General features: G+C 39.3%; 1 long non-coding RNA gene across 1 annotated transcript in view; it reads left to right on the plus strand.

Annotated features, from left to right (window-relative positions):
- The first annotated feature begins 30 nt into the window (after positions 1-30).
- LOC129052072 (uncharacterized) overlaps positions 31-15400 on the plus strand; it is a 55788-nt gene continuing 40418 nt past the window's right edge. Inside the window, exons 1-2 of the long non-coding RNA XR_008516811.2 lie at positions 31-136; positions 3383-3520. This is a non-coding gene — a long non-coding RNA (uncharacterized LOC129052072). The remainder of the gene's footprint in view (positions 137-3382; positions 3521-15400) is intronic.

The following is a 15400-nucleotide window of genomic DNA, read 5'->3' on the forward strand; positions in this document are numbered from 1 at the left end:
GCTCTATGAAGATAAATGCTATGTGTCCATGTTCCTAGGAGGCAGTTGCTTTAAAAAGCACAATTAGTTGTTTCCTTGCTGCCACCTTTCCTCAATCCCCACTACTTGGGTGACTTTGCTGATAGGCCTGTAACTGGTAGGTTCTGATAAATCTTATAAGCCTAAAATAGGAAACTGGCACTATCTATTATTGCTTTAGCCTTGTCTATGACCTACACACTAGAAATGTCATCTGTTTCTTGTCTGGAACAGAATCTACCAGGAAGTCTTCCCTCCTGGAGACTTCCTGGGTGTCTACAGACTGTTGACTAAATTTAACACACACACACACACACCCCTCACCTATTCTTCAACTACATTACCAGAAAATGTGACAAAAAATGTCATTCAGAGACCCCAATGTGATATAATTTATTTTTGTGAAAGTAAATAAATGCTGGCTCATTCAGGTTATACGTAATATGCCCAGATGACCAACCCTAAACAATTTTTTTGAAATAGTGAAATGTGGCTTCCATTATTCCCAGTCCCTATTATCTTCACTTATTTAAAAATAATCTTTTTACTTAATCTTCTATGTCAGTTAGCTAGTGCCATATAACAAACTATGCCCAGAACGTAGTGGCTTAAAACAACAACCATTTATTATTTCTCATGAATCTATGAGTTGGCTGGGCAGTTCTGCTGATCTGAGTTGACTATACCTGCATCAGTTGTGAGTTATGGATTGACCAGGAGACTTTGTTGATCTTGGCTGTGTTCTTTGATGTACCTGGGGCCTCAGTTGGGACAACCTGGTTGACTTGGCTCTGCTCCCCATGTTATATATGCCGGCAGGCCAGCCTGGCATGTTCTCATGATGAAGACAGAAGAGCAGAAGAGAGAATAGAAGTGTGTAAGGGCTCTTGACGCCCAGGCTCCGAACTTGCTGCCAATCACTTCCACCACATTCTATCAGCTGAAGCTATTCACAAGACAGCCCAGATGCAAGAGGTGGAAAAAGAGATCTATTCTCCTCATGGGAAGAATTGCACAGTCACATTGCAGAGTGTAGACACAGAAAAGGGTAAAAGGTTGGAGTCATTTTTGAAAATAGTCTCTCCTCCAGCTTTGCAGGTGTTCTGTAACACCAAGATTTTCGGTCTACATCCTTCTTGTCTTTAAAACTTGTGACTGGGAAATTATCTGAGAAACATATTCACAAAGACATGAATGATATTTAAAGCTAAATGTACTATCTGTCTATATGTAAAATAATGCTGAATAATCATCCTCAGCCCCCAAAACACCCACCACATAGACTCTAAAATAAAGAATATCAGGTGTAAGGAAGTAGTTGGAAATAGCATTCTGCATGGTAAGGAAAGAAAATGCAATATATACACACCATGGAATACTATGTAGCCATAAAAAGAAGAAGATCATATCTTTTTCAAGAATATGGATGGAGCTGGAGGGTATTATCCGTAGCAAATTAATGAAGGAACAGAAAACCAAATGCTGCATGTTCTCACTTATAAGCGAGAGCTAAATGATAACAACTTATGAACACAAGGAAGAAAACAACAGACACTGGAGTATACTTGAAGGGGGAGAAGGGAAGGAGGGTGAGGTGCAGAAAAGATAATTATTGGGTACTGGGATTAATAGCTGGGTGATGAAATGATCTGTACAAAAAAACCCTGTGACATGAGTTTACCTATGTAACAAACCTTCTCATATACCTCCAAACCTAAAATAAAAGTTAAAAAATAATTAAAATTTAAAAAAGAAATATTTTTATTAAAATTCTTTACATAATGACAATTATAATAACAACAAATGACACAATGGTAACAATATATCCATGTGCATTTATTGAGCATTTACTGTGTATTACCCTTTGTGGCAAAAGCTTTGATTTTTTTTAATCTCATTTATTTGAGGAGAATACTATTGCTATAATACCCATTTGATAGATGAGAATACTGAGGCTTAAAAGGGTTAGGTAATGTGCACCCAGGCTCTCAGTTATTGGATGGCAGAGTCAGGATTGGAACTTGCATCTGCCTATCATAAAGTTAATGCTTTTCACCATTCCATGTTTCCACAGGCGGCTCCCTCTAAAAATTGAAGGTAAGATTGATGTTATATTGCTCTCCACCAGTGATTCTCAGCCTTAACTGCACACTGAAATAACCTGATTTTTTTAAATGCTGATGCCTTTGTCCTACTTCCAGAGATGCTGGCACTTGTTCTGAACATGAGATTTTAAAATCTCTCCAGTGATTCTAATATGTAGCTATACTACTGTTATATTGTATTAGTCTGTTCTCATGCTGCTAATAAAGACCTACCTGAGACTGGGTAATTTATAAAGAAAAAGAGATTTAATGGACTCACAGTTCCACGTGGCTGGTGAGGCCTCACAATCATGGTGGAAGGCAAAGGAGGAGCAAAGTCATGTCTTACATGGCGGCAGGCAAGAGAAAATGAGAGCCAAGTGAAAGAGGAAACCCCTTATAAAACCATCAGATCTTGTGAGAGTTATTCACTACCACCAGACACTATGAGGGAAACTGCCCCCATGATTCAATTATCTCCCACGGGGTCCCTCCCGTAACACATGAGAATTATGGGAGCTACAATTCAAGATGAGATTTGTGTGGGGACACAGCCAAACCATATCATATATAACAGGTAATCTATGAACAAGCAATGTCAGCATTACCTGAGCTTTTTAGAAATGCAAATTCTGGGCTGGGCTCAGTGGCTCATGCCTGCACTCCCAATGCTTTGGGAGGCCTAGATGGGAGGATTACTTGAGCCCAGGAGTTCAAGACCATGCTGGACAACATAGCTATAACCCTATCTCTACAACTAACAATAATGAATGCAAATGTTTAGGTTTCTCCCTAGACCTGCTGAGTCAGAACATCTGGAGTGAACTCAGGAAACTGTGTTTTAAAAATCCCTCCAGATGATTCTGATGCTTATGAAAATTTAGGAATTAGCATTTTACACCAATGATGTTCATCCCTGTGTATCAGAATCCCCTAGAGAGCTTAATTAAAATTGGAGAGTCCAGATTCATGCCCCAGATCTATTAAAACTGTATTTTCACATAGCCCTTCAGGCAATTCTGATAAACTCAGGATTGAAAACCACATATTTATACAAAATAAATTGTACTGCTTTATATGCTTTCAGTGTTTGTATATCAGAATTTATCAGACTTAGATAGTTTTTCTCCTTCTCAGAGAGAAACATAACATAAATTTTTGTTCCAAAAGAAAGATCTGATGATAACACTGAAGAACTCTCACTCTTCGTTGAGAGCAGAGCTAGATTCTGCAGAATTCCAGAATGATAGATTGATTGGTATCTCATCTATAATTAATAGGATGAATGTCAGAAGGACGGCTGAACTGTGAGCCCCGGGATGAAGTCACCTACAGCCCTAAGACCTGAAATGCACATCCCAGCGGAAGCCTGACTGCAGCCATTATCCTTGCTATGGAGATGAACCAAAGGCCCAAGCGTGAGTGACTTTAAGATGAAACTCAGGAGCTGAGGCCCAGTGTGGACATTAAATTTTCCATGCCAGATAAGAAATCACATTCTAATTCTTCACAAAATGTCCATCTTCAATTTCTGTTGGCATATCTGAGAAATACTGGCGTGTTACTAATTGGCCCCTTAGCTCTGTGTCCTAGAACAGAAGAAATTAAATTCAGCAAATATTTCTGTTGCAGGCTATCTAGAAACTTAAAAAAAAGCATCCCTTAGTAACTTTTACTAAGAGCCATTGATGTAGGAAAGAAAATCTATATTTAGAGAACATACTTTTAAAATCAGCTTTCTTTTCAATAAAATGCCTTCAATTCCTATGTTTTTCAAGTAGTTCAGAGTCTAAGAACAAACATTTACTGAATGCCTATGGGATAGAAAGCATAGTACTAAATTCTGTGAGTGATTTAAAATAATTGATGTGTAGTAGAACTTGTTACTGAAAGTGTCATACACAGACTGACAACATTAGCATCACTTGGGAGCTTCTTAGAACTACAGATCTCAGGTCTTAATTTAGGTCTACTAAGCCATTTTGATAACATCTCTAGGGGATCTGAATGAATATTAAAGATTGAGAAATATTGCAATAGAAGATGTGGTCTTGCCTTCTCAAAGCAATTGGAAAAGCACCTCGTAAATACATTAAAACGTAAATCATATTAAAAATTAGGGATAGACCAAAACATGGTTCCTCTTCAAGGAATCTTACATTTATTAGAGATAAACGAATGTGACAAGTTTAACAATTATCTTATATCAAGTTACACAACCTAGAACCTGAAAAAGAGATTCGAGACTCTTGACTTATTGAGAGAAGCTCTCAGGAGAAGAAAAATAAAAGTGAGAGAAACAGGATGGAGCAGGAGAGGAGCGCAGTGAAAATCTCAGCTTGGGCCTGATCACATAGGCAGCTCGGGAGTGTGAATTGTGCCACAGGGCTGATATTGCCTCAAGGCAAGGGAATAAGCCTCTTGTTCTCCATGTGAGAAAATGAGTTGCAGACATTTGATGTGGGCTGCTCCTGGGTGGAAGTATGGGACACAAATTTCTGGCCAAATGGCTGAGTTCAGCTAAGTTCTCTGAGGAAGGAGAGCAACTGTGAGATGTTAGCAGTCAACTCTCACAGCTGGTGGTGGGGGAAGGGTGCACTGGCCAGTAAAGGGAATCTGGATGAGGCACCAAAAGCATTGCTATGTTCTGAATGTTTATGGCCCACCAAAATTTATATTTTCAAATCTTAACGTCCAAAGTGATGGTATTAGGAAACGGGGTCCTTGGGAAGTAGTTAGGTCATGAGGGCAGAGCACTCATGAGTAGGATTAGTACCCTACAAAAATGGCCCCAGATAGTTCCCTTGGTCTTTTCCACCATGTGAGGATACATTGAGAGTTGGCAGCCTGCAACTTGGAAGAGGATCCTTACCAGAACTTAGCCATGCTGGCACCCTGATCTTGGACTTCCAGCCTCCAGAACAATAAGAAATAAATTTCTGTCATTTATAAGTGGTTCAGTCTATGGTACATTGGTATAGTGGTCCAAATGGACCAAGACAAGCATCCCCTGGAATAATCTAGGATGTAAAGAACAGTACAAGGAATTAGGAGACTGGCTGTCAGGCAAGCACATCACTTGCAGTATCTTTTGTGTGTTGAGAGGGAGAAGTGGTCGCTGTGTAAGATGTGTTCTGGAAAGATTTGCCAGAGAAAGTAGAATTTAAACTGGACATTGAGGAATGTAGTCATCTTCCCCTTTCCAATAATTGCATTTGATTTCCTCCTGGGGAACTCTCACCTCCTCCACCATCATCACATGTGGTTTATGATGGGGACTATATCCCAGACTTGAGGGGTGTCCATAAGACTCAGGTCTGACTGGCCAAGGCATCACATCCCCTTGGTCACAGGAATTGCTTCTTGGATGAGGACTTGACTGAAACCACAAGAGGAAGCCTAATAAACATGTTCAGCTGTTAGGAAAGAGAGCCGCTTCTAGGTTGTAGTGCCCAAAGATTAATGTCAACTGAGAAGAAACAAGATTTGAAGATTGAGAAAAACTGAGGTCTGACTATGTGAAGCATGAATCCTGACTCACTCCTGGGACTTCTCTGGATATGTGAGCTAATAAATTACTAAATTCAATTTTTTGCTCAAGTCGATTTGATTAGCCTGGTTTTCTGTATCTTGCAGTTAAAAGTGCTCTACGATTTAGATATGAGTATAGCTTTTCCTTTTGTGTATATATATATATATATATATATTCTTGTAGTCTTAACAAGACGTCTTTCTTGTTCATCTTTTTTACAATTCTTTTAATTTTATTGACATCACTATAGAAACACCTTTTTTTCAGCTGTAATTATGTCCTGTGTTCAGATCTCTCATTCCCAAAACCGAATTGAAAATGCTTTCTCACCAGTTACTTCAAACCTGGACTCTCGTTTTCAGTCCATAAACTTCATAGAAGGTAAAAATAAGGTGAAAGCTAACATATTTTAAGGAAAGGTGATATCTTTTAACACTTAATATATTAATTTATTTTTTGACTTTGTAAAGTAAAACATTTTAAAGAAACTTTTTTCAGCAGCAACCTTTATCAAATGATGTCTTATTTTCAAATAATGATAGAAATAGTCTCACAAATAAGCTGAAAATTCACTAACTTAAAAAAGAGACCTAATGAACATGATAGTTTAGTATTTTAAGACAGCATCAAAATTTGACAATTTATTGCCAGTGTCAAATAGCATAAAGCAATCAGAAATACCTCAAGGAAAAAAACCCTGAAAATAAACAAACCTGAATTTTCAAAATTTCCCTTAGAACCAACTTATAGTACACAGTTCTAAAATTTGTGTTTCTGGGATTACTTATGGCAAAGTTCCAGAACTGGCAGAAAAGTGACCACTGTTTGTTTTAGATTATGCTACTCACAATAATTGCCATCAATTGAGTGCTCACCAAGTAGATACTTCATATACCTGTCTGTCTTTCTTTTGTTTTTTTTGAGATGGAGTTTCCCTTTTGTTGCCCAGGCTGGGGTGCAATGGCATGATCTCGGCTCACTGCAACCTCTGCCCCCTAGGTTCAAGCGATACTCCTGCCTCAGCCTCCCTAGTAGCTGGGATTAAAGGCATGCACCACCACACCTGGCTAATTTTGTATTTTTAGTAGAGATGGGGTTTCACTATATTGGTCAGGCTGATTTCGAACTCCTGACCCTCAGGTGATCTGCCCGCCTCAGCCTCCCAAACTGGTGGGATTACACGCATGAGCCATTGCACCTGGCCTCTTTCTTAATCCTTATAACCAAATCTGAGCCTTCATTGAGTAGGTAAGAAACTGATGTAAAGCGTTAAACTTTCCTGACCACACATTGGGAATAAACAGTAGAGCTGGGGTCTAATCTCAAGTCCCTCTGGGTCTAGAGCCTGAACACTCTACATCTGCCATTTCTAATTTGATTTTCCTCCCTCCCTCTTGCCACACACCTCATCCTTCTGCAGTACCTTTGAACTCAGCACACTGAAGAGGCTGAAATTTACCTGGAGTGACCTTTTCACCTGGATATATCAACACCACCACCAAGAGCAGCCTGGCACTGTTTTTTCCCCTTCAAGCCTGAAGGGGGCAATGGGCAGTACCAGAGCAGGAGGGCTCATCCCTGTAGCTTTTGGCAAGGCTGAGATTCTCTTGTGACAGAATTAATCTACAGTAGGCTTCTATCCGACAGGGGTGCAGTGAGGAGTGACATTGGTGTTTCAGCCAGAGTTCCCTCATTCTCCTGTCAAAGACAAGTCATCAAAGCAGCAGCTGCATCCAATGACCTCTCACTGTGTTCTGGTCCACACTGCGGTTCCACACTTCATTAAACACTTGCCTTTCTACACTTGCTCTTCCATACCTACCATTCACACTTGGGATGAAAATGCAAGCGACTCCTTGTTATGTATGGAAGAGTATATATCTTAGCCTGGATATGCTCTGCTCTGCTCTAGGCTTTTAAAACATATGGAATACTTGCTGGAATGAATGAGTCCTCAGATTAGGAGGAATGGGCATGGCTGTCCTTTGGAAGTTAAGCATCTTTTTTGAAAATGTGTGTGGCGATAGAAAATCTATTTATATGGCTTTATGAACCACTTTTTTTTTTTTTGAGATGGAGGCTCGCTCTGTGGCCCAGGCTGGAGTGCAATGGCACAATCTGGGCTTACTGCAAGCTCCACCTCCTGAGTTCACGCCATTCTCCTTCCCCAGCCTCACGAATAGCTGGAACTACAGGCTCCTGCCACCACCACCACGCCCAGCTTAGTTTTTGTATTTTTAGTAGAGACGGGGTTTCACCGTGTTAGCCAGGTTATGAACCACTTTTTAACCAGTGACTTGTTGAATATATTTTCAAAACTGAGTTTTCTGTAGGCTACTTAGTCCTAGAATTTTTAGATAATTAATTGTTGTGTCTTTTTATCCTGATTTTCTAGAATGTTCTCATAAATGTGTAAAAACCATTGCAATATAGCCCTCTTTCCCCACCATCTAGCATAATACCATATAAATATGAATTACTTATTAAACAAATAACAAAAGACTTTGTATTGGTCCACACTGAATTTAATAATCTTGATTTTTCCCTAAATGTGTACTCTGGTAATGGAGTGAAAGCTCCTACTATGCTTATAGATGGCAAGGACAGAAAGCAGCATTCTTCTTAAATCCTGAGCTCTACACATTTTCTTGGAGTTTGCAATAGAAATCACTTGTTTCTGCCAGCTTGATAACACCTGATAGACAACAATATTTGAAAATTTGAAATAAATGTCCACACAGGTGAGCACCCCCCCCCCCTTTTATTTTGATTCTCCTGGTTGGCACTGCCTTTACTCCAGGTCAGACCAATTCAGCACTGGCCTTAGTAACTGGCTAGAAAATAGGTGCATGAACCAAGGCAAGCCCCTGAGTGCCCTCACCAGGACTTTTGATGGAGCTACCAGAAAAGTTTATTTTTACTATGTTAGTGGCACATAAGCCTGGAGCTAATAGAGGCCATCCTTGTCCTTATTTGAAGAGATGTTGCCTAAAAAGAAATTCAGCAGAGAAAAGCAGCAGGACTGAGTGATGAAGAGAAGCTTTCCTAAGACACAGTTGTCATTGTGGCTGAAGTTGGGCTATTTTGAACTTTACATAATGAAACACACACTCCTATTTGTCTAAGCTCACTAGAACTAAGTTTTCTGTTACCTACAGCCAAAGTGTCATACTAACACAGGAATTCTAAATACAATCTACTCATGTCCGTAACCCACTGGAAATTTTCTTTGGGATTAGATCTTTCAAGAAATATTCTTATGCAAGTGGGTTGATTTGGGTACTCTTTCATGCGTTGAAGTTTTTCTAAGTCTCTCTGGTGCAAATCCAGGCATGGTAAATATTTGGGATTCCCAAGAATATGCCTGAGATGTGGGGTGAATCCCTACTTTTTGCAGGAACCACACTGAACTCAGCCAAGATGACTTCCAGAGATCTTGACAGTATCTGAGGAATACTGGCTTAGACAGTATCTCTCAACTTCTAGGGGTCAGAAGTGTGATGAAAAAGAATTGAGAAGGGACTTAAAGGTTTTCATATTTACCTGAAACATTCTTTAGCTTCCTGAATTATGTACTAAAGTTAAAATCAAAGCACCCTTTTCTATTCTGAATACCCTAAATACAAGAAACTTTTCTGAACCTTTACAGATAAATAAAAAGTCATCAGTCTTATCCCTTATACATCATTTTTTATTTCATTAGTTCTCAAACTTCAGCATGAATCAGAACCACCTGGAGGGCCTATTAAACCACAGTAGTGTTTTCTAACAATTTGCATTCAACAAGTTCCAGGTGATGCTGATCTGGGGGACCATACTTTAAAAATCACTGCCTCATCTCAATACCATTCACATGATAAATGACAGTGTTGGGTGAATGGCTAACACTGAGAGGGTAAGCTGCACATTTGATGACAATTACTCAGTAGAACCCATTGCTGATGAAGAAGGTAAAAAACATGTTCCTGGATATATTGATTTAATCATTTCTCATCTTTTTGGGGTGCAAAGATGCATTTCTATGCCCCTGAAGATAGCAACCTTCTCTCCTAGATGAGCCACGTTCCCTGAATAGCATACACTGGTGAAGTAAAGCCATTCTGTTGCCTGCTTCTCCTTCTGTGGCGTAAACAGAGTTTGCAGTGGCCTGAAAAGTCATCAGTCATGAGAAACAAGCTTTTCTAAACACTAGGCCAGACAGAACAGATTAGGAAATCTCCAAACTGGATAATTAGTCAAGAAAAATAAATATCCTTTAGCAAAAACCATAATAACCACATTGAGCTTTCAGCTAATCAATTTACTAGGCCATCTGTCTAAGGAACATGGGCAGAGGTCTATGCCCAATCCGTGAACCTGCAGGGGCGTTGGGGGAGACTGTGACCAACGGAAACTTGTGGACCTAAAGGAAACTGAAAAAGCAAGTCTTCCACCCACAGCCTTTCATGCCTAGAGGTTGTGGGGAGCCTCACTTTCAGAGAACATTTCTGTGAGTGTTGCTGGACATTGAGATGCACATTTTCAGGCTGTCACCCAGTTTGCACATGAGATGGGCTGCATCTGTTCGTCTAAAGATTGTGCCAGCAGCCTTTCTTAGGAAAATTTTTATATTTTAAATGATAATTATTTTCTAAAATTGTATAATTTTTTGTTGATATTATTTACTTTTAATCAGGTGGCCTTACAGAGCTCCTACTATGTGTAATCTTCCATATGAAAGCATTATAAATGACCTGAGATAATTGTGACTTCAAGGAACTTGTGGAATGATTAGGGCAAGAAAACACATGAAGGGCATCATCTCCACGAGGCCTCCAGCCTTAGCCCAACAGTAATTAGATGCCCTCCATCTAGGGGCTTCTATGCATGGGAATCATCTCATCTGTCTGTAGTTCAGCAGACTGGAAACAGATTCTAAGAAAAGAGGAAGGTCTTGTTTGTATGCTCAGCATCTATTACAGTGACTGACATATGGTAGACAGTCCATTAGTGTGTCAAGAATAAATGAGAATGCTCTAGAATACATGGCAGCATGCACTATCTGCATCAGCACAGATTTTAAGTATCTTAAGAGTTAAGAGGACAGGACAATTCATTAAGAGTCCTCAGGGAAATCTACTCCAAACATGCACTCTGTAAGTTTAACATAAGAGAAAAGAAGATGATCTATGTGGATGGTACAACATTCACAGACAGGGGAAGGGAAGTGTACCCAGAGCTCTGTGACAATAATGATACTGCTTCATATAGTGGAGACTTCACCTTGGAGTAGGAAAAGATGATGGCGAAAGCCATGTCAAGTAACTTAATGGATTATTTCACAGGCTCTACAACAATGCCACGAAGCAGCCAATATTATAGCTGAGCAAACAAAGGCTGAGAAAAGATAAGCATCTGCTCCACATCCCACAGTGAGACGTAGTACAGCTAGGCTTGGAGGCCAGTTGTTTGCTCTCAGGTCTGAACTGGTGACCACTGCAGTATACTGCCACCCTGTGAGATCAAGCAGAAGCCTCCTGGACTTGAATCAAGAATCACTGATCTAAAACCTTTTTCTTCACCTTTGAGATTTACTGAACTGTGAACGAGGGACTGCAGTTGGAAGTCAGGTGGAAGTCTAATGGTTTGTAGAGAATTAATGGTTCCTATATGATCTTAATGGTACTGGCTGGTGAAGTAAGCCAGCCAGCACAGGAGATCAAAGTCAGCATACTAGGAAGAAACAAGCCACGTTGGTCTGTGTCAGAGTCTGGGTCCTGGGTTCAGGGACTGGATTTGTCACAATCTTCCCAGGAGTGTTAAGGGTATGGTATTTGTGTGGGTCTGCTGAGCCCATCATTGGTTTGAATACATGGACTCTTGCTCTGTAAAGCATTGTTTCAGTAGTGGGGATCTCAGCCATCTCAGTGGACCATGCTTACTGGTTCTGATGGTCTCTGGCTTTCTACTTTGTACAAGAGTTACCATGTTGCTTTGAAATCCCCAATGCCATAGGCCAGGTGGGCTATACTCTACCCATCTGTGTCCATCATTTCACAGGTACAACTTGACGTGGTTACTTCTTACTAATACAGGAGTTATTAAGAAATAATTTTTAGGCAGCTAGAAAGGGTGAAAGTTCCTGGTGGAATTTTCCTTTAATGAAAAGCAACCACCAAACCATTTCTTCTCTAACAGAAAGCAGCCTAGAAGTCAGGCATAGATACGCACACTAGAAGCTTTTATATGTAAATGCCAGCAGCTCTACCTGGAAGACAGGTGCATTCAATATGGAGCCTCTTGCCCTCTTTTCCTTGTCCCTATGTGTGCCAGGTGTCACAGCAGCCTCCAGATAAAGCAACGTGTGCAGGACAACATGGCAACAGGCCAGGAGTATTTGCATATTAAAACCCTAGAGTGGGAGGGCCAGTTTTTTTGTGGGCTACGTGAATGACATACCTCGTCAAACCAATCCCCTGGGCCCTATGCAAATCAGACACCACCTCCTCCAGCCTCCCACTATAACCAACTGCTTTTCACCATAGGTGGGACTATTCCATTCGGAGCCCACCTCCCTCTTTATGGCGGAGCTGTTTTCTTCTTTCTTGCTTATTGAACTTTCTTTAAACCACTCCACGTGTGTCCGTGTCACTAATTTTCTCCGTGCGAGACCAAGGACCCTGGGCGCTTCTCCAGACAACACAGCCATATCATTACTTTCAATGTTTTGCTTCAACCATCTGAGACTGTAGATAAGATGAGTGTCCTGGAAGCTCTCCATCCAAGGACTGTAGGTACATGGTGGGCTCTGCTTCCCCTGGCATTTCAGCTTTTCTGACACGGACTGCTCATCGGTTTGAGCCACTATATAATTGGAAACATGGGTATGATACATCAGGATGCCCACGGCCTGAGTTCATAGTTATTCCTCAGACATCAATGGTACATGGCAATGGATGTAGGGGAAGAGGCAGCTGAAGTCAAGCATCCAGTTGAAACATCAGCACTGGAAGCATTATATTTTATTCGAGTATTAAGCTCTCTCCGATGTATTCTGGGACAGGAAAAACTACCCTTGGTAGATGGAGTGATATTCACTTATTCAATGTCAAATATTGTTAGAGTACCCTAGGCACTGTCCTAGATGGTGGAAATACAGTGATAAAGGCAGAAAAAGCACCCATTTTCATGAAGCTTATGATCTAGTAGAGAGACTGATAATAAACTTTAAGAAATATATATAACTATATAATATATAATATGTATATGATTATTATATAATAATGTAAGTTACATTATATAATTATAATGTGTAATAATTATATAATTATATCACATAATTATATAATATTAACATGTTGAAAAACAAGCCAGCTGGGAATAGAAAGTTATGAGATGAGCATATTGCTTTAGTTAGAATAGTCACAGAAGCTTTTTTTAAAGAGCTTGAGATTTGAGACAAGACCTGGATGAAGGAGAATGAGATGGAAATTTGGGGAAGAAGAGTGCTCCAAGAGGGGAAGTCATAAGTGCAAAGGTCCTGAGGCAGAAATGAGAGTGACATGTTTGAGAACTGCACGGTCAGAAGGGCTAAAGAAAAATGAAATGTCACCACTCACGTGTCCATCAAAATCTAGCTTTGATATATCAACGCCACAGTTTGAAATACACATACTGCAGTCTTAAGTTCAAGCTCAAAGTAAATAGTAAACAAATAATCAGGAAGTACCCCAAGCAGTAACTCTGAGACTGGGACAAATGCAGAGACATGGAAGCCAAGAGTTTCCGGAGTGGAATCAACAATAACAGGAACCAAGAACATATGAGCCTATGTTTAGCAAATGGAGAAGGTTGTATACATTCAGCTGAGTCTTAAAGAGTAAGACTAAAAGCCATCAGTGAATGGCTAAACTGTACGGCAGAAATGAAACAGTGTATAGAGAGAGCAGATAGTCACACAAAGGGGAAAGAATTAGTCAAGAGAGGAAGACCACAGAGGTAAAGTGCCACTTTCATCACACAACAACATTGACATTGATCACCAGGCTGAGGTAGTGTTTTTTAGGCTTCTCCCCTCTAAAGTTACCCTTTTTCCTCACAATTTCCATAAGGGAAGTAACTATGCATAGCTCATACCAAACAGTAGAAGTTGATACCCACCTCTTCCTTGAAGGTTGAGAATTTATATAAATTATTTGGAATTATTCTGTACTTGATATTTGTCCATTTCCTTCATTTAATTATTTATGCAATCATTTATTTATATTAATATGGGCTCATAGATACTTTATACTTTGGGTTATAATCCAATATTTTTCTATTGATTTTATTGTTTAAATTTCTCTAGCTTTGATCATTGAGAACTCTTTAAGTTGGCTTCTGTGTCCCTTTGCCATATCCCCATCAGAGTGAAGTATTTTTCCAGGTACTTGCGTACTTTCTGGCAATACCACATTTTTAAGGCTCATCCTATATATTTCATTTGCCAATCCTAGAAGCTACCATTTTTACAAGAAGCACTGTACTGTTAATGGTGAATTGTATGATGAACCAGTGTCTGGGTCATAGGTGTGCTCATTGCTACTGTGGTGTCATTGCTTCCAGTAGTATATTTACATATTTATAAAATTTATATATGTAGCCATATGTATCTATATTAAGCTAAACATCAGTTTGCACTGATGTCTCCTACTCTAATTTATTACCATGTGGAACATTTGACTCTCCTCTCCTTATGTATTTATAATTTCCCCTCAACATCTAGAAATCTGGTTCCTGCCATCCACTGAATTGTCCAATTTCAGGATACATGTGTATTGGCAACAGAATTGTTAACCCATATATTCATGAAAATCAACTCTATCCACCACAGTATGGTGTCTATGTACACTCTCTTTTGTCTTTAGTCTTACAGACTCTACTCCACTCAAAGAGTGGACTCCACTTATATCCAAAGTTATTGAGTTCAGCACCTTTTCCTCCACCCTGCTCAGTGAAGTTGTTTCACAGATTTGTAATTTAGATAAATTATTTTGTCACATGCTACATTCCATCTCGGGCTCTCCCAAACTCCTAAATGATTTTTTAAAATTTTCACACACTAATGTTTGTTCTTCTACAGTAAATTTCTATGGGATTTAATATATGCATAGTTTATGTTTCCACAATTATAGTATTAAACAGAAAAATTCTACTTCCCTAAAAAATTTCCCTGTGTATCACTTGTTCAACCTTCCTTTTTTCCCTCTAAACACCCCTGGCAAACATTGATATTTTTATCATAACTATAGTATTGCCTTTTCCAGAATATCATATAATTGGAATTATACAATATGTAGTCTTTTCATAGTTTTCTTTCACTTAGAAATATGCTTAGGAATTGGTTTTACTTAGAGATAGAAATTTCAGTTAGAAATATATTTGTATGTGCCTTTTTATAACTTGATAGATTATTTCTGTCACTAAATAATATTCCCTGGTGCAGATATGCCACCATTTGTTTGGCCATTCACCTATTAAAAGACATCTTGGTTGCTTCTATATTTTTCTGACTTCATAATCATAAAGCTGTTGCTATAAACATTCATGCGCTGGATAGAAGTTTTCAAATCCTTTGGGTAAATACCTAGAAGCAATGAAGGCTGAATCATATGGTAAGACTGTGCTTAACTTTATAAGCAACTACTAAACTGCTTCTAAAGTAGCTATACCATTTGCATTCCTACCAGCAATATGAGAATTCCTGTTGCTCCACATCCTTAGCAGTAATTTGTATTGTCAGATTTTT

The sequence above is a fragment of the Pongo abelii genome, chromosome 21, assembly GCF_028885655.2.
Source record: "Pongo abelii isolate AG06213 chromosome 21, NHGRI_mPonAbe1-v2.0_pri, whole genome shotgun sequence".
Classification (NCBI taxonomy): Eukaryota; Metazoa; Chordata; class Mammalia; order Primates; family Hominidae; genus Pongo; species Pongo abelii.